At 42.4% G+C, this 24027-nt stretch overlaps 1 protein-coding gene across 1 annotated transcript in view; it reads left to right on the top strand.

Moving 5' to 3' along the window:
* FAM177B (family with sequence similarity 177 member B) overlaps positions 1 to 19581 on the top strand; it is a 32254-nt gene extending 12673 nt beyond the window's left edge. The window contains exons 5-6 of the mRNA XM_019756368.3: positions 12703 to 12842; positions 19495 to 19581. The gene's annotated coding sequence lies outside the window, so the exon portion shown is untranslated. The remainder of the gene's footprint in view (positions 1 to 12702; positions 12843 to 19494) is intronic.
* Positions 19582 to 24027: the final 4446 nt, after the last annotated feature.

Raw genomic sequence — 24027 nt, 5'->3', positions numbered from 1 at the left:
TCTGTCCTCTGCCAAATTGCAACACCTCCAACCACAAGGTATAATTATACCTACAGCAAAACTAACCACACCTTTACCCATTTTTTATTCTCAGGGACCGTATGCAGGCTTGCCAAGAGCTAGTAAACACAGTAGTCAGGTGTTCTGGCAAAAGAGGGAGAAAATGGTGAAATGTCTTTTGGGAAAAATCTTTCTTGTATGGTCTCATTTATGTTAGGGACAAGGTGACAGTGACCTGGTTTTATCAGCCTGAATTTAATTTAGGTGGGCAGTATTTATACTGAGAAAAAGAAGATGAAGGGTGCCCAGCAAATCACTCAGAAGGTAGTGGACGTTACTTCCCTGGCACATTTACTTTGTCATCTGCATGGCTGCCTTCAGGTTGACCAGTTGTATAAGTCAGGGGTAGAAACAAATTTCTGTTCAGAATCGAGTGAATTTCTATAGACCCAAGATAAGTATTTCATGACGTCTTTAGTTGTCTTGGGAAAAAATTAGTTTCACTGACAGAGCAAGATGGCCCCCAAGGGCAAGATGGCGCCCAAGAATGTGTTGATGGTGGGAGAACCTACTTCCTTGTCATCAAATTATAAGAAAGGTAGCTCTGGAAACATACAGTTTATTAATGCTGACTTTAGGCAGTTGATTGAAATATCAATTTTTCCTCCTTGGCTAATGGGATGGTTAGTTTTATGTGTCAACTGAGCTAGGATTGAGTGCCCAGTTATTTACTCAAACATTTATCTAGGTGTTGCTGTGAAGGGATTTTGTGGATGTGGTTAACATCTGCTACGATCAGTTGACTTTAAGTAAAGGCGACTACACTTGATAATGTGGACCTCCTCCAATCAGTTGAAAGGCCTTAGAGAAAAAAACTGTGGTTTCTAAGAAAGGAAGAAATTCTGCCTCAAGACTAGAGCATCAAATCCTGCCTGAGATTCCAGGCTGCTGGCCTGCCATACAGACTTTGGGGTTGCCAACCCCCACAAAGGCATAAGCCAATCCCTTGAAATAAATCTCTTTGATGCTTTGGGTTCTCTGGAGAATCCTGACTGATACAGCTGGTACCCAACATGCATTGAGGAAGTTACCACTACCATATTTAGCTAAATGTTATGCTGGCCAGTTGGCCAATGTTACCATTATTCAATGTGCAGGACAGCTCTCTTCTCTGCTTCATGTTTTTTTCATACAGTCTCTTACATTCTTATGCAAAACACTTTCCTCTTGGCTCCCGATGGCTTACCAAACAAAGCCCAACATCCTAATATTTATGAAGAAGTACCTGGGGTTCTGTTCACTCTTCTCACAGATTGTGATCACCTACCGTGTTTCCCCAAAAATAAGACCTAGCCGGACAGTCAGCTCTAATGTGTCTTTTGGAGCAAAAATTAATATAAGACCCAGTATTATGTTATGTTATGTTATGTTGTTATGTTATATTATGCTATACTATGTTATATTATACTATACTATATTATATTATATTATACCCGGTCTTATATTATAGTAAAATAAGACTGGGTCTTATATTAATTTTTGTTCCAAAAGACACAGTAGAGCTGATTGTCCAGGTAGGTCTTATTTTCGGGGAAACATGGTAGAACAGCATAGAAGAGAACTAAAAATCCTCTGTTCAGCTGGCTGTGGGACAATGAGTAGATGAAACACAGGCCCAGCAGTTTCCAATGGAGGCTGAAAGTGAATGCTTAGAATCTGAGAAGGGCACATATCTTGGAGTTTAAAGGAAATGTTAGTCAGTATTCAAGAGCCAGGATACCTAGATTTTAATTGCAGTTTCTCCAGTCATTAGCTGGGTGGCCATAGACAGGCCGGCCAAGCATCAGGCTTGTCCACTAGAAAACCGGCCTCCCTCAGAAGGGTGAGAATCCACTGAGATCCTGTATGTGAAAGCACTACTGTTCAAAGCTCTGCTCATGTGGCATCATCAGTGTAACCTTATTCCGTTTGGTCCCCTCGAGCCCTGTGGGATATTCCTCGGAGCAGAAAACTGTACAGCGAGAGTGTATACTAAAGAGTATTCCTTGCTCTTCTCTGCTTTATTCCTACTAGATTTCTGATTCTATGGAAAATGGAATATGTTATATTCCGTCTCCCCCCACACACACACACGACACACATTTATGTGCAGCTGTGGATGGTTCAGTTTAACTGCTATCTACTGAGACATGTCATCATGTGGAAGACAGATATATGACCCCAGGGGCTGCCCTCAGGGAAGTGGAATCTTCTTGAGATCCAATTCCATGCCAAGGGCAGCTAAGCTGAGGGAGCGGGCACGGGAGGGAGTGTGCTCCCAGTATCTTCAGTGAGAGTCCAATCAAAGCACAGGCCCTTGGCCACTGGGTGAGGCTCCATGTGACGGAGGAAGGCAGTACAAACAGTGAGGATTTGCCCCGAGAGCAATGAGGCCAAGGGGATGGCTGAGGGATATTCTTCATTTAGAAAGGAATCGGTTCACAAAGGGACGATTGAGAACTCTGTTCTGAGTCAGGGTGAAACAGAGAGGTTTCCTTTCAACCGGGCCCCAGGCACTAAGCAACTTGTCTTTCCCTAGGAAGGTAGGAAGGGAAAGTACGTGAGGTGAATCAGCGTGTCTGCCCTGTCCCGTCTGCGTGAGTGTGGCTGTGAGTGGCCCTGCAGTGGGAGGGCACCCTGTCCAGGGTGGGTCCCGCCTGGCACCCTGAGCTGCCTGGACAGGCTCCGGCCACCAGAGACCCTGAACGGGAGTCAGCAGGTTGGGAAAGAATGATCTTCCTCATTTTTATTCATCTTTCTGAAATGTATGTAGAGCTCACATTTATTTCAGTGTTTACTACTAAAAGTGTTTTGGGTTTTATTTAGAAGTTTTGTGAGGTTTTTGTGACCAGACGTAGGCCATAGGAACTTAAGTCTTGTTCCTATCAATGAGCCCAGGGTAACATTGGTTTCCTTTTGCATCATTTCACTTCAAACATTGCAGTTTCTGAGGACCAATCCAGGACGATGTTAAGTGAAGACTTACTGTGTCAGACTAACGGAGTCTTAAACCCTCTGGCTGATCTTATTGTAGGAAAGATACACAAATCACCTTCATATGAATTAGAAACCTGGAGAAGAAGGAAGAGCACTGGGTAAGGAGTTGTGAAAATTAGATTCTAGTCCTCACTCCGCCACTAGAAAGGGATGATTTCGCAAAAGTCATTTAATATCTCTGGGCTTGGTTTTCTAATCTACGAAATGAGGAGTTTGGACTAAATTAGCTTTTCCCAAAGTATGTTCTTCCAAATATTATTAACTTTTCTATTTTAAAAAGGTCTGAGGAATTTAATTTTTTAGAGGATTTCGGTTAAGTAAAATGAAGAAAGTTTCTTTGCTGCAGGACTTTTCAAGGTGTTTAATATGCTAATGTGCATTGTTAAGCTCCAAAAGGCAGATCTAATATATACAATATTTCCCAACGTATTTGCTTATAAAATCACTTGTGCATGGAGCATTTCAATAAGTCGCAGTCTGAGGAACTTTCTTTGCGAAACACTAAACCAGATAACCTGTCAAGTGTCTTTTAATTCCAATATTCGTATTCTACCAAGCTGGCATGGTACCAAGAAAACGGGCATGTGTCAGGTATGAGAATGACGTGCTAAAGTGGGAAACAGTTTTTATTTTTACCAGCATCTTCTGTAGACTTTTCTCCCTTTTTAATGGCGTCCCCATTCTTGCTGTCAGCCACGCTGGAAACCTCAGCACTTTAGGGGAAATCTTGACTCTCCGCTGCCAATCTACCCATTGCTAACTCCTGACAGTTCACCCTTTGTGTTATCCCTGCAACTCATTTCCATGTCAGTAACCCTGCTTCCAGCCTTTCCTGGTGGGCCTACTTCTTGATTATTGTTTTGCTGGTGGAAACACTGAAAATCTAAGTAGTAAGGGCGTGAAAAGGCTCCCTCTCTCTGCTTGTCTATTCTTGACCTTGATGCCAGAGGTTTTTCTTCAAACCATACATCTAATCAGGTAATTCCCCTTCTCAAAAATCTTCAAAGGTCCCACACTGTTACAGAATTAAATTTGAAATTCTTCAAGGTCATTCATGGGTTAACGCTAACTTATTCTACCTTTCTTATCTCTATGAGCCAAGCTCCCTGCTCCTTAAAAACATCTTATTTCATTTTTTTTATCTCTGTTAATATAATTTTCTCTCTTTGGGATTCCTACTTATCTCTTGTTATTAAAACATTTATCTCCAATAAATCATTTGTACCATTCAAGACCCACCTCTCAATCCACCTCTTCTTTGAAGCTTCCCTAGCGCTCTTTATTTAGATGTGCCTCTCCCTCTGTGTACTTGGTTAGAACCTCCCTTACTTATCTAATGTGCCCCCTGTCAGTATTACAGTGATTTTTAAACTCATGCTACTCATTCTTCAGATAATAGATTGATTGAACAGGGGTAATAGTGAGTGACTGGACGAGGCATAAAAGCTCAGCCTCCAGTTCAGTTGTACCTGATCCCGTTCATTTGTTAGCCCGTTCAACAACTATTTATTCTGTTCCAGGCCCTGGGGAACATAAACATGGATAAGATCCTACAACCAATCCCTTGGTTCCCCCAGTACAGCTCAGGTGCTTAAGGAGAGGCCCCAGGAGCAGTCCATCACAGGTACCCCTCATCCTTCCTGAGCAGAGTGCAGGCCCCAAATGCCACTGCTGTGATTGTTCCTTTGGCCCAGGTGGTAAGACCCTTTCATTTGAGATCCTTAATGTTCCTTAAAACCCATTAAAAAAACACCTGCCCTTTGATCAAACCTCCAAAGCCTCATTTTCAGAGTCCTCCTATTAAGGCTGTGGAACAAGCCTGCACTAAACACTCCACAGATCCTAGTGCACTTACTGGAGTGTTATTTACTGTAACCTCCATGAAGTGTGCAATAAACACACAGAAGTCCCCAAAGCTGCAGGCTGGAGAGATGCAGCAGAAAGATAAATAAGCTTTGATGCTGGTTTCAATGGATGGTAATTTCTTGCTTCCATGATACTCCACAAACACAGCTGTCAGAAGTGCATTGTGTAAATCAGATGCTAATTAAATTAAAGTCCCACTAGAATTAAGGCAGCAAAGTATTTTTCTGGTTTTCTTGCGAACTAGGCCTCTCAATCAAGACAGCTGGAGCACTGACATCTCAGGTACAGGGAAGCAACAGCTGCAATGAAGCAAAGCAACTGCTTTCATCATTCAATTGCCATCAGTAACAGGAAAATGGATGGCTTTCTGGACAACATTAGTAATGTAAAAATGTGAGCAATCTAGTGGAAACAGAGGGCGTGGGAGAGGAGAAAGAACTGAGTTCTGGTGTAAGTTTTGGCCAAATCGTTTTCCACCTCCAAGCTGCAGTTCCCTGCTTCCTCCCACCCACCTTCCTCCCTCCCTTCCTTCTTTCTTTCTATTGAATACTTATTAAGTGACAACTACTGCCAGGCAATGTACTGAGTCCTGGAGACACAAAAATACAAAAGATACTCCCTGCCCTCTGGATGCTCCTGGTCTTTTTGAAGAAGCAGGCGGTGGGAGGCTATGATTTCGGCACCTTCCGTGACCTGCGGCTCTATCATTCCAAAGAGAAACTTGCATGCAACCAGCATTTAGGTGACACCAACTCTGTTTTCAGTTTTCCATCCCACCTGTCTGTTGAAGGATACACAAGACATATCCCTGCCATAGGCCTTCAGTTTTTAGTCTAATTAGAAATAAAAGTACACATGACTGAAACATTTGAAATATTTCGCAGCTATTCTATAGCCAATATAAGAAAATATTACCTAAATGATGGCGAAAAGCATCGAGGCTGAAACTTGGCTAAGGAAGTCATTCAGTGAATGCTTTTCTTTCATTCACTCACTCATTCATTCACGAAACATGTAATAACTACGTACAATGTGTCAGGTTCTGTGCTGTGTGCTGGGGATACCGAAGGGACAGTCTCTGCTATCAGAGCATCCAGTGTATTGGAGAGGCAAATACCTAAAAAGTTAATTACAGTAAAATGTGGTGACAGCCATGATAGAATCATTAGACTAGGATAAACAGGGGAGAGAAGTATTTTTAAAAATCAAACCACTTCAAAGGACTTTTGAAAGTATTCTATCTCCTCTATCCTTTTAACTGTCTCTAGAGTTTGTGTTCACATTTCACTCCCCATCAATTCTAAGACTTAAAATCCTAGTGGAAGGGAAGGGTGTGCGGTATATTTACAGAACAGATTCCAGCACAGGGTAGCGAAGTCTCTCACAGATACAGGCTGATACCAGTGATTACTTAAGAATACACGGTTACAACAATAGAAAATAGAAAAACAAACCGGTGTATTCCTAAAACGGAATATAACCCAGCAGTAAAAGGAATAAACTACTGATACACGCAACAACAAAAATAAATCTCAAAAATATAATGAGTGAAAGAAGCATTCAAAGAGTACATGCTATATGACTCCATGATTGTAAAGATCTGGAACGAGCAACACTAATCTATGGTGGGAATAATCAGAATGGTGGTTGCCTCTGGGAAGTAGAAGAGGGGATGGACGGGGAAGGGGGCGTGAAGGAACTTTCGGGATCACGGTCATGTTCTGTACCTTGATTGACAGCAGGGTAGATTACCCAGGTCTATGCACTGGGTCCCACAAGGCATAGCTACAATTTATGCATTTCATTTAATACAGGTTTTACCCCAGATGGAATAGAAAACAAACACTGATTCCCGTGAATGATCTGTAGGTTGAAGTATTTAGAGGGACGTATACTGATGTCTGCAACTTACTTTCAATGTATAGTCTGCAAGTGAATGGAAGCGGAGGGTGATTTTGTGGTGTCTCCTTCAGCTCAGGAACTGTAATTCCACGTGCAAGGCCGTGCTTACGGGTGGGGATGAAAAGAGAACTGGTTGAAAGGTGATTAGCCTGTCTCTAGGCTTTTGGTGGCTTATTTCTATTCTCTGACTTCTAAGTGGAAGTAAATTCCTCACTCAATTCCCTCGTCTTGCTTTTCATTTTTCCTTTCCCTGTCCTCTGCCCTCGTCACCTCTCTTCCCTTCTCCTCTATAACTTTTAAATGCAAATACAAAGCCATTACATATCTAGGTCTATGTCTCTGTCTGCTCCCTGCCCCTTTCCCTCCCACGGGGTCTCTGGAAAGCTGTCCTGCTCTGTTCATGCTTGTAGAATCCATAACCCCAGCACAGGACCTATGCAAATAGCAGGTGCATAAATGAATTAATTCAAAGGAAGGACCAGGTTAGGGTTGGAGGTGAAAAGTAGATGGGGACTGTTTTCTACTTCATCTAAAGACTGAATGAAAAATTTGACAGTTTCCCATGGCTCTGCATGTCCCACTATAAGTCAGTTCTTTATCATCAGTAGCTATTTTTATCCCCATATGTCCCATGTTTTTGAAGATATAACCACTTGGAAGTTAGCTAGTAGTAGCATTTGGTGAGCTGACTTTACTATGTGAAGTTGGCAGCTTTTTTCATACACAGTCTTTCTGAGTTTCAAAAGAGCTGAAAAAAATATTGCTCTGAGTTGATATTTTTGCAGGGAGAAACTTGAGATGGTCCCTATTACTCTAAAGGAAAAAGACAACACACTAATCTACCTATAAAACCCAATGGCGCAAGCCGTATCCAGTGGTTAGTCAGACTCCATGACCACACTTCCCAGTCCACTTAAGAAGTTTCTTTGCCTAGGACTCAACCTCCAGAAATATTACACACCATTTCACTGGCCGTAGATGGATTCCTGCGGCGGACATCTGGAAACGTGTTCCACAAGGCGGGGGTGGGGTGAGGGGATCTTCCATGGCCACAGCAGAAACAGAGATGCAAATCTTTAACTGGGGAGCCATATATGAGAGAGTGAATAATGTGCTGGTGTACAAAAGGATAAAATGAATTTAAAGAAAGGTAAGCTACTTCCAAGAAACAGCAGAATAAGTGATTCCAAAATTATAGGTACAGTTACTAACTCCTGTAGCATTTCCTATAGTGTGATCCTTAGAATACCAGTTCCATAAAATGCTCCATTAACACGCACACCAGTACCACCATCATCATATCTTGGTAAGATTGGGAAATGCTGCACGTCACAACCGCCCCTTGGAGATTTATTGTATCTTTTTAGCTCCTGAGATGCCCTACAGTAAAGAATCGTATTTCATTTTGTTTAACTGAGTGTCCCAAACTTATGTGACCACAGGGTAACAGCTATTAACATTCTGTGAAACTAGTGTTCTAAAGTGTTGGTTCTCCACTCTTTGGTCTCACGGCCCCTGTATCATTTTGGGTCCAATCAGGAGAGAGAAACCACATGGTGATTTGAAGAGGGTGTGTTTAATGAAAGGAATGATTAATGATGACATGAGACTGGCTAGTGAGAAGAGAGTGATAAAGAATGTAAGAGAAGCCGCTATAAGGAGCAGCCACGAGCTGCCCTGGGTCTGATATAGAGCCTCCAAGGAGAGCCCCATACCTCACAGCTCAGATCAGACCTTACTCACTGAGTGGCAGAGAAATCGCTGTGGTGGCATGCCAGTGGAACTTGCTGGAAACCAGCCCTTTGAAACTTGCTGGAGAACTGCCCTCTAGGGTGCTGAGGAGAGCTCTTCATGGAGAGGTGTCTCAATGGACGCATTCTGCTCCAAAACCACCTGGGGTCAGGGGTGCCAGCAGAAGCTGTTGTCTGCTGGGTGAGGCTGGGTGCACACTGGGAGCTTGCTGCTGAGAAGCCACCTGTGCTGCAACAGTGGGGTGCTGGGGAATCCATGGGTGTGCTGCAGGAGCAAGTGCTGCAAAAGCTGCTCAAAGGGCAGGATCCTGTTGAGAGATCATATTGGAACCAGAAAAACAGAAAGAAAAGAAAAGGAAGGGAAGGGAAGGGAAGGGAAGGGAAGGGAAGGGAAGGGAAGGGAAGGGAAGGGAAGGGAAGGGAAGGGAAGGGAAGGGAAGGGAAGGGAAGGGAAGGGAAGGGAAGGGAAGGGAAGGGAAGGGAAGGGAAGGGAAGGGAAGGGAAGGGAAGGGAAGGGAAGGGAAGGGAAGGGAAGGGAAGGGAAGGGAAGGGAAGGGAAGGGAAGGGAAAAGGAAAGGAAAAAGGAAAGAAAGAGAAAACCCTTCTTCTGCAGTGTCTCTCTAGCTCCCTCTACTGGCAAAGGTTACTACCAGCTGGCAAAGGTGAAAAACTTAAAGGGCTCAGATCCATTTTCAAGTGGGGACAAGGAAGGGTAAATATATAACTGAGAGACAATAAATTGATAACTGGCACAGTTGCAAAATTTTGAAATTATACCTTCATTGGTTACTTAGTCGCTACTGTTCATTGATTATTTGTCATGTGCCAGGCAGGCACTGGTTACATCAGCATGTTTAATCCTCACTCAGATCTATGTGAAAGTACTATTATACCCAGCAACCATATTGCCTATGACAAAAACCAAGGAAAACAAAAGTTAAACCACTTGCCCAATGTCACAGAGCCAGTGAGTGGCAGATCTAAGATCCAAACTGAGACATGTGAGTTCAGAGTGTTTCTCACCTGAGAACAGGGACTAGTTTTAGTTTATGCAATGCTGTATCTGCTGCGCTTGCACAAAGGAAAAAATTTCATTAACATTTAGTGATGTATGACTCGGGGTTTCTCAACTTTTTGACATTATTGCCCCTCAAAGGAACCTTTTCAGACATTTTTTTCCTAATCACTTCCACCATGAAATTTTAATACCACAGATATGCTTGATATATATTGATGCACTGTATGTATAGCTGAGCTTTATACATAAAATGAGCAAGATTCCTGCCCCCACCCCTGAACAGCGTTTGCTCCCTTGGGGCCAATATTACCCCTTTGGAGAATGCTTAGTGATAGATGTACAAGTGGCATGAATTCATCCCATGGGTCAGGAGGGGGACCCATGGGCTCAAGAATGTGCACATGGGTGAGTCCTGGGTCTCAATTCCAGGACTGTCAGAAATAGTGAGTTCAAATGTCTACAGGGTCCAAGTTTGTAACATAAATCTATAAATTAAGCCAGTGTCACAACAACATGGCAAGCTAGGGACAGCTGAACATGGTTAGGGTCATGGCCTTTTTATTTTTTAGTAACATACTGCCCGCCAAGCAAAACACTTCTGTGGGCTGGGTTTGTCCCCAGTGGCTGCCCGTGTGCAGCCTTTGGACTAAGGTCCCTTTCAGCTCTGAGAGTCTCTGTTTTTAATTATGTAAATAATGATACATGGTACCGCTTGGCCACTACAGATGTCTGAGAAATTGCATGTTTGTTGTTTGAGCACCTTTAAGCATAATTGCCTGTGCAGGTGACCAGTGCGTTCAGGTGAGCGCTGGGTCAGCTCTCACCTGGCCAATCACTGACGGTTAGGGAGATCGTGACCTAGATTGCACAGTTTTAAAATAGTTTTATATGGCTTTAAATTAGTTTTGCTTTTTGTGATATAATGTTTGTATTTATGATAAGCCATTTAAGAGAGAAATGATAAGGAACAGTGATGAGGGAGACATATCAAAATAATGCAGCACATAAAAATGATTCAGTTCCACAGGTTTTTCTCATGAAGGGGCCCAAGCCTGGTCGGACCTGGCTCACCAGACCAGCAGAACTCTGGGAGTGTTGCGTAGTGACAGTGATAACACCCAGTGGAGATCAGAATCTTATCCATACAAAGGTGGGGACCAGCAGTAAGAGTTTCCACTCCCTGGGAATTGAGGTTGGTAGCAGCAAGATGGAATAGGGGTCTCCGGCCACAGTGTTTTTTCTTTCCCTTGGGGGGCTCAGTGTGAGGGGAAAGGTGGAGTAGGGAAGAGACGGAGAGACCTTGGGAACCTAAGGAGAGCTGGCAGAGAGGACTAAGCAATCTGGACTCTGGCCAGGCTAAGTTACTAAAATGCACAGAGATCCAATTTGTCACCCCAGGCAGGCGAGGTGTCTGGACAGGGCAGGGATTGGCACAAGTCTTTGATGTCGTTTTGACAATTTACGGATCTCGTAACTGTCTTCCCAGAGGGCCAGGGATGGGAGGTCTGAGTATCTAAGGGCCACACTCCGTAAAGGCTCTAGAGCAGCAATTCTCCAGGGTCTCCAGGACAAAGGGAGAAAGGCTGCAAAGCAGTACGTTTGAGTGTTACTGGCTAGATGCTAATTTCCAGATCTTTGTAGAGTTAAATTGTGTCTAGAGGATGATAATTCCTTCATCCTCTTGAAAAGCAAAGTAAAGACTTTGTCTCTTGGTTTATTAACCACCAGATTTTTAAAAATATGTATGTTAAATCTTCATTCTATGATCCTTGATTGTGTAAAGAGAAAAAGAACTAGAACAAACCTGCCGCTAAAGGTGGTACCTAACAACGACAATTGAGAGACCAGGAAACACCACTTAAAGGGAAAGCCAACGCTCAGGATTTGTGCCCTGAGTGTCAAGCAGGAACTGCTACCCTTGGAGACACTGACTGATACATTAGCTTTTCTTAAGTGCCTACTATGTGCAGGCAGAATGGCACAGTGCTAGGAGCTTTCACTGGTGAATGATCACGCTAGCACACTGTAACCCTTTGTCCTAACCTCGAGGGAGCAAGCAACATACAATTGTCCTCTTCCTTTCCAGTTCAGTGTTTTATTTCTGCATTAGGAAGATGCATCTGAAAAGGCAGTCACTGACTGTAGACTTCTTCAGCATCCGGGTCAGGACCCAGGAAGTTCTGAAATTGATTAAACGAGTCTCAACCATCAATTTAAAAAAAAAATGAAGTAGAGTAAAAATGAAAATATCAGAGAGTAGGTAGTAATGATAGGTAGTTTCATGAAATTTTTTGTTTCAGTTTTATAGACAAGTGTGTATCCTGGACCTCCATGGGAAATAGATTTCTTTCTCTGGGTCAAGGTTAAAAAGTTTGAAGAACACTGATCTATTTCATTGTCCTGAAATGTGCAGAGGTTTGCCTCCCAGGTACACATCAAGAGTGAATTATGTGTGGTAAAATCTTGTTAGAAGAGGGGGGATCATCTGCTATATTTCTTTAGGGATGTTGTCAAATATGCATATAGAACAAATAGATGACAGAGCATAAGTAGGCTTTTCTGATCAGGCTGAGTTTTCCTGAATAATCACTTCCCTGAACGGTGCAGATCTTGTCCCAGTTGTTGAAGCTCAGAGTGAACCATTTGTTCAAGCATATAGCTTTCCTTCACTAATTACACCCATCCTCGTGTCATTTATTACATTCACTAGTTATAAATCATTTTCTTCCTCCTCTCTCAAAAGACGCCCTCGCTATATTTCTTCAGCCCTCATGCAATCATCTGCAAACGCATTTTATAAGTCTCTGGAGTGAGGACTGGAGTGGTACCAGATGATAGAGTTGTGCTGTGAATTATGTAAGGCAGCATACATCATGAGTGCCTGAAATGAGAATTCAATTTGTTGAATGGTAGTTCAAAATCAAAATCCCAAGAAAGGGAAAACATAAAGAATGATCCAATTTCTGTATGTGTATTTTTTCAAATATAATTCCGACTAGGTTGTTTGACTAAATCATTTTCCAACACAGGAAAGCAACAGAATGTTGTGGAGTGTGCAGAACAATTTCTTAGTCTCTTGGCATGTGCCTTTGGATTTTGAAGAATGGTACTTTTGCAACTTCAAAACAGGTTTTCAAGATCGTATGTACCCTGGGAGCTCCAGGATGCTGAAGTGAGCCGGCCCTCCGTAGAGAGTGGAAGGTCCCACCTACCACTGCCATCAGCCCAGAGAAATGGAAACCTGAGGCCTGAAAACTGACTTGTGCCAGGTACCTAATAGTCTTTCCTTCTCTTCTCCCAACTTTTCATTTCAAAATACATCAAACCTACAGAAAAACTGAAAGAATATCACAATAAACATCTACCTAGCCTTCATCTATCTTAGTTCACCAACTGTTACCATTTTGTAATGTATTTGTTTTCCCTCTCATATGTAATCTCTACGTATATATTTATATATATCCTTATCTATCTATCTATCATCTATCTATCCTTATAGATGGATAGATATGTCTCTATATACGCTAATGAAGTTAATGAAGACATCATGACAGTTTACTCCTAAATACTTCAGCAACTGTCTTCTAGAATAAGGATCTTCTCCTATATAACCGCAATATTTAACACCGAATCAGTACTGTCTCCCTAACACAGAGCCTAATCTAAGTTTTCCCAATTGTCCCAGCACCTGGTGTTTTTGACCCTGTACCCAGATTCTATTTCTCAGCACTTCTAATTCCCAGAATAAGCATTTCACTTAAACCCACAGTTTACCTGTCAGGGGTCAGGCCCCGTAGCCAGGACTATACATTGCTGTGGGACAGCCCAACCCCCTCTCAGCGTTGAGGGATGGAAGGAACATACACGATGGACAAAATGGGGAGGGGCTATTGCTGGTCCTGAAGGCCTCCTGAGGGGGCAGTGTTCTTCCTTTAACTCTAAGAAGATGAGCCAGGGGAGCTTTGAGGTGTGAGATTTTCCTTCCACACAAGCCCCTACATTTAAGATCTGACACGTTTGAGCGTCGTTTACACCTAAACCAAGGCCAAGTCTGCCCTCCCTCCTATGACACACAAGGCCCTTGATGAGCTGGCTTCTGTTTATCTCCAACTTCATCGCCCTCCCCTTCTCACAACCTACGCGCCAGCCTCTCCCTAACAAATGAAGTTCCCTCTGATCACTAGGCTTTTGCACGTTTCTTCTGCTCAGATGACAGTTTCTCCCACTTCACCCCCAGTGTCCTCTGAACACCCCTAACCTCCTAATCTGAGGAAGCTGCTCTGTGCTCCCGTAGCCCCTCACTTGTCCATTCTGCACCCCCACCCGCTGCAACGATTGCCTATTGATTTATCTACAGCCCCCACCCCCACTGTCAGCCCTTGTGGACAGAGCTGCCCCCTCAGGCCCTACGCGGGGCCTGCCCATAGTAACCGCTCAAGCAGTGTTTATTCAATGGGTTTCTTACATGCGGAGTGAACGCTCCTTGTGGAGGAATTAGGTCCGCTGTAGTTCGTGCGTTCCTTCACACCTTGTTCCGTGCTAGGTGTGATAACGAGGATCATATGATGGAGTGTGCATCCTCCGGGAGCTGCGCTCTAGATAGGGAGGTACATCTGACAGGCACAAAGGGCCAAATAGTAGCCCAAGAACAGTGGGTGGAAATGGCTGAAGCCGTGCATTCCAGATCAGATTGTGCATGAGAGACACCAGAAACTTGCTGAAAACACAGATCCCTGGTCTCTACACGCAGAGGTTTGAATCAAGAAGGTCCACAGGTCTCTTGATGGAAGTGACCCAAGAGGTCCTGATGCCATTCAGGGCTAAAACTTCATAAGATAGAGTCGTCCCAGATATGGCCTCCCCACCAGATCCTTCAGTGCCTTTGTGTGAATAAGAAAAAGATGCCCCTTGGGAAGGATGTCATCCATGGTGCTCGGCCTGATCAGAGGCCCGGAGAGTTACTTCTAATCATGCACCGTTTCCATGACAGAGAGCAAAGGGTATTGAACCTCGCCAGCCAACCCAGACCCTCTTCTCTATATCAGCCTCAATTTTATTCAGCAATATCTATGTCAGTTAACAAATGAGATAAGGTTTAGGAGAATGTTTTGTAAATTATTAAGTGCATTCAAATATTAGTTATCATTGTCACTGCCACCAGCAGAGCTGGTCAGTTTTTATAACTTTCTTCCCTCACATGTGCTGTGGAAGAAACTCACTGAAAAGTCCCCATGTTGTTTTTGGAACTGGTCACTAGGTGTAGCTATTTGTTAAGATAACATATTATTAACCTTTCCCCCGGCTCCAAAATGTCTGTATTTTTTGTGAAAGTACTGGGATTGTTTTTCTGTGTTTGATTTTGAGAATTACTCATTGCGTTTCCCATAATTTACAATGTCATAATTCAAAATCAAGTAAGAGAGACTAAATGTCCCTAGACTTTATTTCTCCTTTTCCTCCTTTCATGCCCTTGATGTCATCAAGCATCTATCTGCAATACAGATCGCTGTTGATCTCTAGTTCATCCATTCAAATATTTTATTGAACACTATATGTGGGCCAGGCATTGGACTAGATGCTGCAGATACAAGAGTGAATCACACATGTAAAGTGTCATCCATTATACAGCTCACTCTCATAGCTCTTTCTTGGGCAACAGACCCACACTTCCAACTTCCTGTTCGGAAGCGAACAAAACAGACTCACTTCTGTTTCTATTCTTCACATTGAAAATTTCCGAAGGTAGAACCCGGGTAGGTCACCTGCATCTCAAACTCTTCGTAGCCATCTCGAGAACCATTTCTTGACTTGAATGGAACCATCACTCATTCGCTCAAGTTGTCAAGCTGAAACCTCACTTCCTTGGACTTCCTCTCTCCTCCTCACTCTCCCAATCGATTGTAATATCCAAGCTCTGGAACAGGTCTTCCCCTTCACCTCCTTTCCCAAAGCCACCACTAACATTGAAATTTCAGTACCACTCGCCTGGCCATGGTGAGACTCCTAACTGGTTTCCTGACTCCTTTTCCTCTTACCTCAAAAAGCCGTCTGCACTGTTGACAGCGGTTCTCTTGAAGAGTTCTTGCCATCATATGTCCCCCACCTCCATTCTTTGTTCTGAAATATGTAAACCTCGTCCCATCATCTGCTCCAGCCTCCATAATCTGTGCTCTACCTCTAAATTAACAAAAAGTGGGTCAAGAAATATTTATGTGCCAGGCATAACCAGACTCCTTCTCTCATGATAAGCGGAAGCAAGTTACTAAACAACTGGGATGGACTGAATTGTGCCCCTCACCCCCAAATTCTTATGTTGAAGCCCTAACCCCTGGTACCGTAGAACGTGACTGTATTTGGAGACAGGGCCTTTCAAAGAGGTAATTAAGGTTTAATGAGGTCACATGGGTGGGCCCTATATATAACTGGTGTCCTTAGAAGAAGAGGGAGTGACACCGGTGAGGTACTCACACAGAGAAAAGGCCATGTGAGGACATAGCAGTTTATAATAGGACATATTGTTTGTTATTTTCTGTCAAAAACCAAAAACCAAAAACTACTGGGTTCTTTTCTATTCTCTTGATATCCTGGAGGAAGATTTGGCCGCCTCATTGCTTCTGCAGCTTCGTCAATTCCTTAATGTATTCCCTCTTCTGCTCATATGGATGAAGAAAATATTTGACAAAATTTTTCAAAACCACGTCATTGTGGTCCAAGTTGTAAGACTTTCCATTGAAAGGGGGTAATCAGAGATGCTGACTCTCCAACACGCTAAGTCTTCAGATGTCAGTTTACCTAAATCTAGATAAAGTTTGAGTTACACAGACATACTCAGAGTCAGCCTTCATTCACTAACTACTCTGTGAGTGTTGTCATCAGATGAAGCAAAACAGTTGGTACTAAAGAGTTAACTTGGAAGTTTAACTTCCAGAGAATGAAAACTCTTCCCTAGCAGTTTAACTCTTTCTTTTCTCCCATCCTCTAAAATTACAGTCTCTGCTTCTGAAGACCTTTTTTTCTACCTCTTTTGCTAATCTTTCTTACACCCTTGGCTGCACCCTAAAACTTCAGGGCCTCTAGAGAAGTTAGAGAGTTCCCCCACTTACTCTCAATCACAAACAAGTAATCTCAACCCTACATGTTCTTCTTTTCTATCCTTCAGCTGAACTTTAATTTTAGAAGCGTAATGAAAATTTCCCTGAAGAACTTCAATAACTCAAGCATGAGTAATCCTGGAATTAAACAGGAAAACAAAACAAAACAAAACAAAATGCTGTTGTGCTCTGTCGTACTGTTAACACAATAGTCTTCATACAAACCTACGCTAGGAAATCTTGTTCTTAAATCAGTGGAATTCTATGTCACAATGAAAAAGAATGAACTACCATTATCTCCAACAGTTTAGATGAATCTCACAGATGAAATGTCAAGTGGAAAGAAACCTACTCAAAATAGTACGTACTGTATTATTACATAATAACACGTTATATAATAATGTATTATTACATTATTACGAAGTTCGAGAATAGGCAAAACAAACCTCTAGTTACTGTGAGGATTAAATGAATAGATTCATGCAAAGTCCTTGGAACGGTAGATTAATTGAAAATAATCAATAATGTGAGCCACTTCTATTATGATAGGGGACAGTTACTAAAAACCTCTCTGAAATAAATTGTACTCATTAAATGGTCTTAATGAAGAGGCTTAAAGTGCCCCAAGGAAAGAATGACAAATGAGCCTCCACTAAGGTAGCTCAGAAAAGTAGAGTATCAGGGTTTGCAGGAAGAGGTGACATTAGCGGTGAAAGGAGACTCGTTGAAGGGCAGGAGGCAGAGAGGGGTCTGGGATAACCGTCAACAGGAACCACTGCCTGGCTCAGGCAAGGAGTGAGATGGGGAATGGCTAGCGAGATATTTCTGAGAGAAGAATGGGAGAGTGGGAGACTAGGAAAGCATATGTAGTAGAAGCTCCTGAGGGGAACTTAGGGGACACCCCCACACCATAGCTCCATCAGCCTTCTTCAGACCACCCCAAATAAGTACAACCTAGGGCCAGTACTTTTTACAGTTTGAGAAGAAAACTACAGGTCTGCCTTGGAAACAGCTTCAGGAAAAGTCCCTCACCCTATTCTAACCCAATCACTGCCAAAGCCTCCCCACTTTTTACGGAATCCAGAGCAGCCCCTGGGTCCTTGATCCCTTGTTCCCTAAGGCATCAGCCCACTCACTCATCCTGCCTTAGACGCTCTCTGAGGCTGATGTGATGTCTAGGTCTGCAGCCCTTCATCTGGTTCCAGAGCTGTCTGCTCCGTTGTACTCAGCCTGGCTGTATACTGAGCCCACAAACACTGGTAATGCGTGGGTCTCTTCATGATCTCTGGTAAGAATGTATGCATGCTCAGAAGTGTTGAATAACAAAAATACCATTAAAAAAATTTGGAACATTTCTTTCTGCTTATTGTTCTCCCTTTCCACCTACTCTCCTTTACTCAGGAATTTTCAGATTCAGAGCCACTTAATGGTTTGGAGGTTTATGATACATGTTATCAAGAAGGCATTGAAAGTGCTTCTTAGAGTACTATATTCCATATACTTAAGGTTCAATATATAAATGTAAAAATGTCTCCATAAAGTGCTAAACTGCACTTAAACTGTCATTGTCAAATTAATGGATAATCATAATTCAAAAGTAATTATAATCCGCAGTAATTATAATGACACCATTAAGTCCTTTTCGAGATCTGTTGTACATGAGAATGATTGTGGCTCGATCGTACTTCAACAACCGGGGCCATTACATAATTGCACCCTGAAACTTGTGACTGGTGACACCACAGATATTTAACACATTCTATTGATTTTCTCATCCTGATCCGATTTCCTTCTGCCTCATCTCTAAAATAAACTTTTCTTAAATATGAGGCGGGGAAGGTGTGGTTATGGAGAAGGAAATATAAACTCTGCATGAAGTCTTTCAAAAGAAAGGACTAATGCAAAGTATGGTTTGGTAAGAGAAAAGTGGAGCCCTGGGCAAAACATTATAGACTGGTTGGCCTTCCTCTAGCTAAAATAAGGGAGGCCTGACTTTTTCACTCTGTAGACCTTGCAAACAGCCTAAGGTGATGAAACATTTTGACTTGGCTCAGGTAGCGTGGGCTTCTAAAGAGTAGTCTCACAAACTTCACCCCTAAATGAACCATACATTTCAAAGACTTTATAAATATAGGGTATACAGCGGTCCTTCCCTTGTCCGCAAGGAGATCCATTCCAAGACCCCCAGTGGATGACTGAAACCACGGATAGTATAAAACCCTACATATACTATACTTTTTGTATGCATACATACCTATGATAAAGTTCAATTTATAAATTAAGCACCATAAGAGATTAACAACAATAATAAAAAAGCAATTATAACAATATACTGTAATAAAAGTTATGTGAATGTGATCTCTGTCTCTCAAAATACCGTACTAGTCTCACCCTTCTTCTTGTGATGATGTGAGATGATACAACGCCAGACCTCGCCCTGAATCTGTGTAACCATCCCTTGCTTGCAGTAAAGAGCTTGATGTCACTCATTTCAGGGGATCCCTTGCTGAAGTCTTCCTGTCGGCCAATTGCTTTCTAGTGTGACATGTTGACATCAACCAAAACACATTTTCTGTTCATGTCTTCCACCCGTATATTTGGAAGGTCTTTTGCATAAATGTAATAATACCTTTTCCAACTTAACTAAGCACTTGTCAGGCAGTCTGGCTGTAACTTTTGCAGTTTGAGGTGCGACAGCAAAACCAGCACGCATTTCCTTTTCCTTCTTCACAGTTTCATGGACAGGAGATTCGTTCCTACCATCGATCTTAGCATACAGTCTTTTCTTCCTTCCTTATGACGTTGAGAATGCTCACCTTTTCACTTACAGGAGGCACTTTATAGCTTCTCTTGGGCAGATCTGGATTGCCAACATCACGACTCTTGTGCTTTGGGGCTATTGGTAAGTAAACGTGGGTGACTGGAACACAAGACAGTGGCTCCAATAACCAAGATGGCCACTGTGTGACTAATGGGCAGGTAGTGTGTGCAGCATGGAGACCCTGTGCAGAGGGACGATTCACATCCTGTGCAGCATGGAGCAGGATGGCTCAAGATTTCATCATGCTACTCAGAAGGGCTTGCAGGGTGAGGGGCTCATTGTTTAGATTGATCATTTCAGGCCTTTGGGTTTACCGTTTGGCCAGAGCTCACACTTTTCCAAAGGAGCACATCATTTTTATGCATCCAGTTGCAGACTTAAGATGCAGGGTGACCCTGGAGCAGCCACAGGAACATGGAGGTGGGAAGGGAGGAGAGGACAGAGGACAGGAGAAGGGGAGGTGGGCAGAGGGAAATGCAGTTAGTGCCCTGTGCTTCACACCAAGCTTCACACCTCCCACTGGGAGCAGTGGGAAGGCCTGGGGCTCTAGCACTGGCCTGGAAAATTGAGGGCCTCCTGTTCCAGTCCACCAGTCCACTATTATTGCTTCATGTAGTTAATTCTTGAAGGCCTTTTTTTTTTTTTTTAAGGAATATTTTTCCAGGAAATAAAAATATCCCTGGAGGATCAATGCTTCAGGCCTCTTCAACTAACACCTCTATTATTAGTTAATACCATTACAAGGGTTGGGAACAAGGAGGAACTTTAGGAGGGCTGATAATTATGTTTCATAATCGTGCCTGAGGAATCCCTCTCTCTCAGAATTTTTGTTCCAGTGGCATTAAAAGTTATTACTGGCTTTAATGTCAAAGGTTCAGTGACCGTATTTTTGAAATAAAAATGTCCTCCAGTGATCGGGCAAGTCTTCAGTGTACTTACGTAGATAATGGGATAAGCTGGTTGAGATTGTAATGAACTTTAGCCAAAGGTGGCTGCCTCCCATTCAGTTTACAGGGTCGCGCCCTTCCCAGCCGCAATTAGATCTGCTGGCGGGATGCCACGTGAACTGTAAGACAGGACTTTTTCTTCCCTCTTAAAAATTGTAGAAAAACTACTGCTTTAAAAATGTGGGTGATACTATACCCACATTTCTTTGGGCACCTTTGTCTAAAGGCTCTCATTTTTTAATTAAAAAACTATATTTTATTTTCATATTGGTAAATTTCAATTTCAGTGGTAAATTTCAAGAAAACGTTATCACCGACTCTAATAAGTTCATTTGAGCCGCTCTGAACTCTGTAAAAAGCTGACAGCACACTGCTCTTGGTGTTTGGAAGGGCATGTGAATCCCTGGAGTTCTGGCAGATACTAAGGGGATGTCCAGATTTTCAAAGAAACCAGTGCTTTCTAAGGTCCAGAGAAGATGCTATCTCCCTCTGTCAATTGAAATCTCGTTAGAAGCTTAAAAAGAAAAGACAGAAAGTTTATCTTTTTCTTTTAGTCTATGAATAAACAGGAAGAAGAAGGAAGGTGAAAACTGAGTTAGCTGGGTAACTCAATATTTTAAGTGTTTTCGGCTGATTTGGCCAAAACAGTTAATAATTTTGTTAATTAAAAACCTACATTTCACATCATGGATGACTGATTTTAATATTTGAAACACGTGCGTACCTGTTTTGGTGAAATAACTGAGTGTGATTTTATTTTCAGGCTTATTCTTTCACGCCTGCTTCTACAAAGTGGTTCGTGTTACACTTCCATGTTAAGTACTCAAGTCTGAGCAAGGGAAACACTTCTCAAATGAAAAGAGGTATTTTTCAAGCCATGGGTGCTGTATATTTGTCAAGGAAAAACTAGTGTTTTTCCTGCTTGACTGTTTTCATTTGATGTATTATTTAAATAAACACATTAATTTTAGAGTTAGTTTTTCTGAGTCATCTAAAGCCACTCACTGTTCACCTTACCTTTGAATATATTTTTTTTCCTGGTCCCACTGGCAGGTCCTTACTCCATCCTTACAACACCTACCTTTGTTCACCTACCATTTTATCATTCTTCTTTCTCTGTATCTGACTTTCTCTGGTAATAGGGATAGAATAAATTTGCATTTTTCAGCTTTTTCAGTTGGAAGAATGATGCCTTGTATGCAATACAAGAAAAGTTGAATTCTTCCTTCTGTGAACTTTTGAATAATTCATTGGTTTGAGAACCAATTTTTGGTATGTCATACGTATAAACCCATCTCTTTTTAGTTTAAAAATTGAGTGGGAAGCTGAAATGATAACATTGGAGTTTAATTTGAGTTCATTTATGTTAAGCAAAATATATTAACACACACAGAGACTCTTTTCTGGATTTCTCCTGGGATCTAACCATCAGAAGTTAGGTTATCTGGTCCAAACTCTCCCCCAGTTCTCATTAAAGTCGTGGTGACAGATGGTCACTCAACTTCTGCTTGAGGGCCTCGCGTAATGGACAACTCCTTCTGCCTGTTTTGAGTTGCTTTTATTTCATTGATTCATTTATTTTTCATTTATTGAATATGTACTGTGTGTTAAAGCACTGGTGTGCAAAAGGTAGTCATCTTTTCTGGGTATTTCCTGCCCTCCAGGAAGTCTACGTTCCTGTGAGGAGAGACAAATAGGTAAATGTGTGAGTTGTCATATAGTGTGGCCATTAACACTTAAGAGAGACAGAGATTTTTACTGGTCTAGAGGACAAGAGTCATTACCTCTTCTTAGAGGACATAGGGTAGCTTCATAGAGTCACATCTGAGATGGTCTTGAAAGTTGAATAGGGAGGGGTTATCAGTGGAAGAACAGGCAGAAGGAGGACATTTCAGGTGTTAAGAAAAACACATGCAAATACATTCAGTAAAAAAAAAAAAAAACTTGGAAAACAGTGGCTGTGGTGCTAGTGCCAGTTAAGGGTAGAGGTCCACCTTATGGAACCTTCTTGCAGGAAAATAGGTTTTGTTAGAGGGGGTGAGGAAACAGGTAATTATGGGGAGAAGTAGAGAGGGAAAAAGTGGAAGATGCGTCTGGAAAGAGAGCTGGAGGTTCTGAATGGGAAAACCCATATCTGCTTAGGAGTTGGATTTCATCCTATAAGCAACATGAAGCCAACGAGTGTTTTCAGGTGTAGGAAAAATAGCTATCACTTGTATTGCAGTTTTCATGCGCTAGGCATTGTCCTAAGCACTTTAGATATACTAACTTATTTAGGCCTTATGCCAGTCCTGTGAGATAGGTACTGTTATCCCCATTTTTAGATGATGAAACTGAGGCACAGAGAAGTTAATTAAGTTACCTAAGGCCGCATCACTAGTAAGTGACAAAGCTGGGATTTGAACTAAGTAAGAGAGCTTTGGAAAAAATAACTGAAAGCAATGTGGAGTGTGGTTCAGAGCTAGTCGCAATAAGTCCAGTCTGGAGGCTATTATAATAATACAGAAAAGAGTTTATAGTGAGTCAGTGGCTGGGATGGAAAAGTACATCTTAAGCATATCGCGTCAAATGCTCTCTCCTATGCTTGCTATGGGATCCAAAGCAGTCTGAGTTCTCTAAGGATGATTTCATCATGAATTAGAACTTTGATAAAGAACATCAACAGGAGAATTTCACAACTATTTATTACATGCTCACTATATGCAAAGAAGGCCCCATGCAATGCTACTCAGCCTTCAGGTTTCATTCGCTTTCTTTTTGTTACAACTAAATTTCCTTGCAGGAATATAGCCCAGGATTCAAAACATGGCATGGTATTTCCTCAGTGCACGAGTATTCCCAGAGAGATACTCTTTTATAATTTCTGGCCCAAACTAAATAAGTTGCTCTGTGTCTTGCTATGAGTCCCTGTCAGTAAGTGGCCAGTGTTTTGGCAGAGTTTGGATGGGCAGTGGGCCAAACGCTAATGATTTGGGTAAATAATTTTAACCCAAACACTCTCTTCTTGTTTCAAAACCTCCATGGACTAATGGTGGCCGCCCAAGGACTGCTTGTCCCTGATTGCGTTCTCCATGTGTGCCCTCTTCATTCCGCACACACTCCCTCTGTGTAGTGGACAGGAGCCGAGGGCGGGACTCACAGGTGACACTAAGACCCTGCATTTGGTCAACTCTGACAAGGCAAACCAAGGCCATTTTCTGAATACTTAATGAGAAAGTGGGGCTGGAGTATCACGTGTCCAGGCATTGGTCTCAATGAACTTTCCAATGACTGGATATGATACTTGTTCATTATGCCTCTGACAAATCTGGATTGAGCACTGTGATATGCTAGGTTTTGTTTTAAGTACTTGGAGTCAGAGATGAATAAAACATGGCTTGTGACTGCAAGAGTTACACTCCAGCTCCCTCATCAGTCAAGTTCCAGTCAGAAAAAAGAAACCACAGTAGTTATCTTAATAGAGAGAATTGAGTGTTGGGAATTGGCTAAATGGGTGATGGACAGCTGAACAGCCAAAAGGGAGCGCTGAGGTCACAGAGAGGCAGTAGCTGCAGGAAGCAGCTCAGGCCTTTGGAGCTGTGGAAAAAACGTAAGA

The sequence above is a fragment of the Rhinolophus sinicus genome, chromosome 6 (genome assembly GCF_057876585.1).
Source record: "Rhinolophus sinicus isolate RSI-liver-muscle chromosome 6, RSI-T2T, whole genome shotgun sequence".
In the NCBI taxonomy this organism is placed as follows: Eukaryota; Metazoa; Chordata; class Mammalia; order Chiroptera; family Rhinolophidae; genus Rhinolophus; species Rhinolophus sinicus.
The sequence above is the reverse complement of the archived record's forward strand: the minus strand, read 5'-3'. Positions and strand labels throughout refer to the sequence as shown.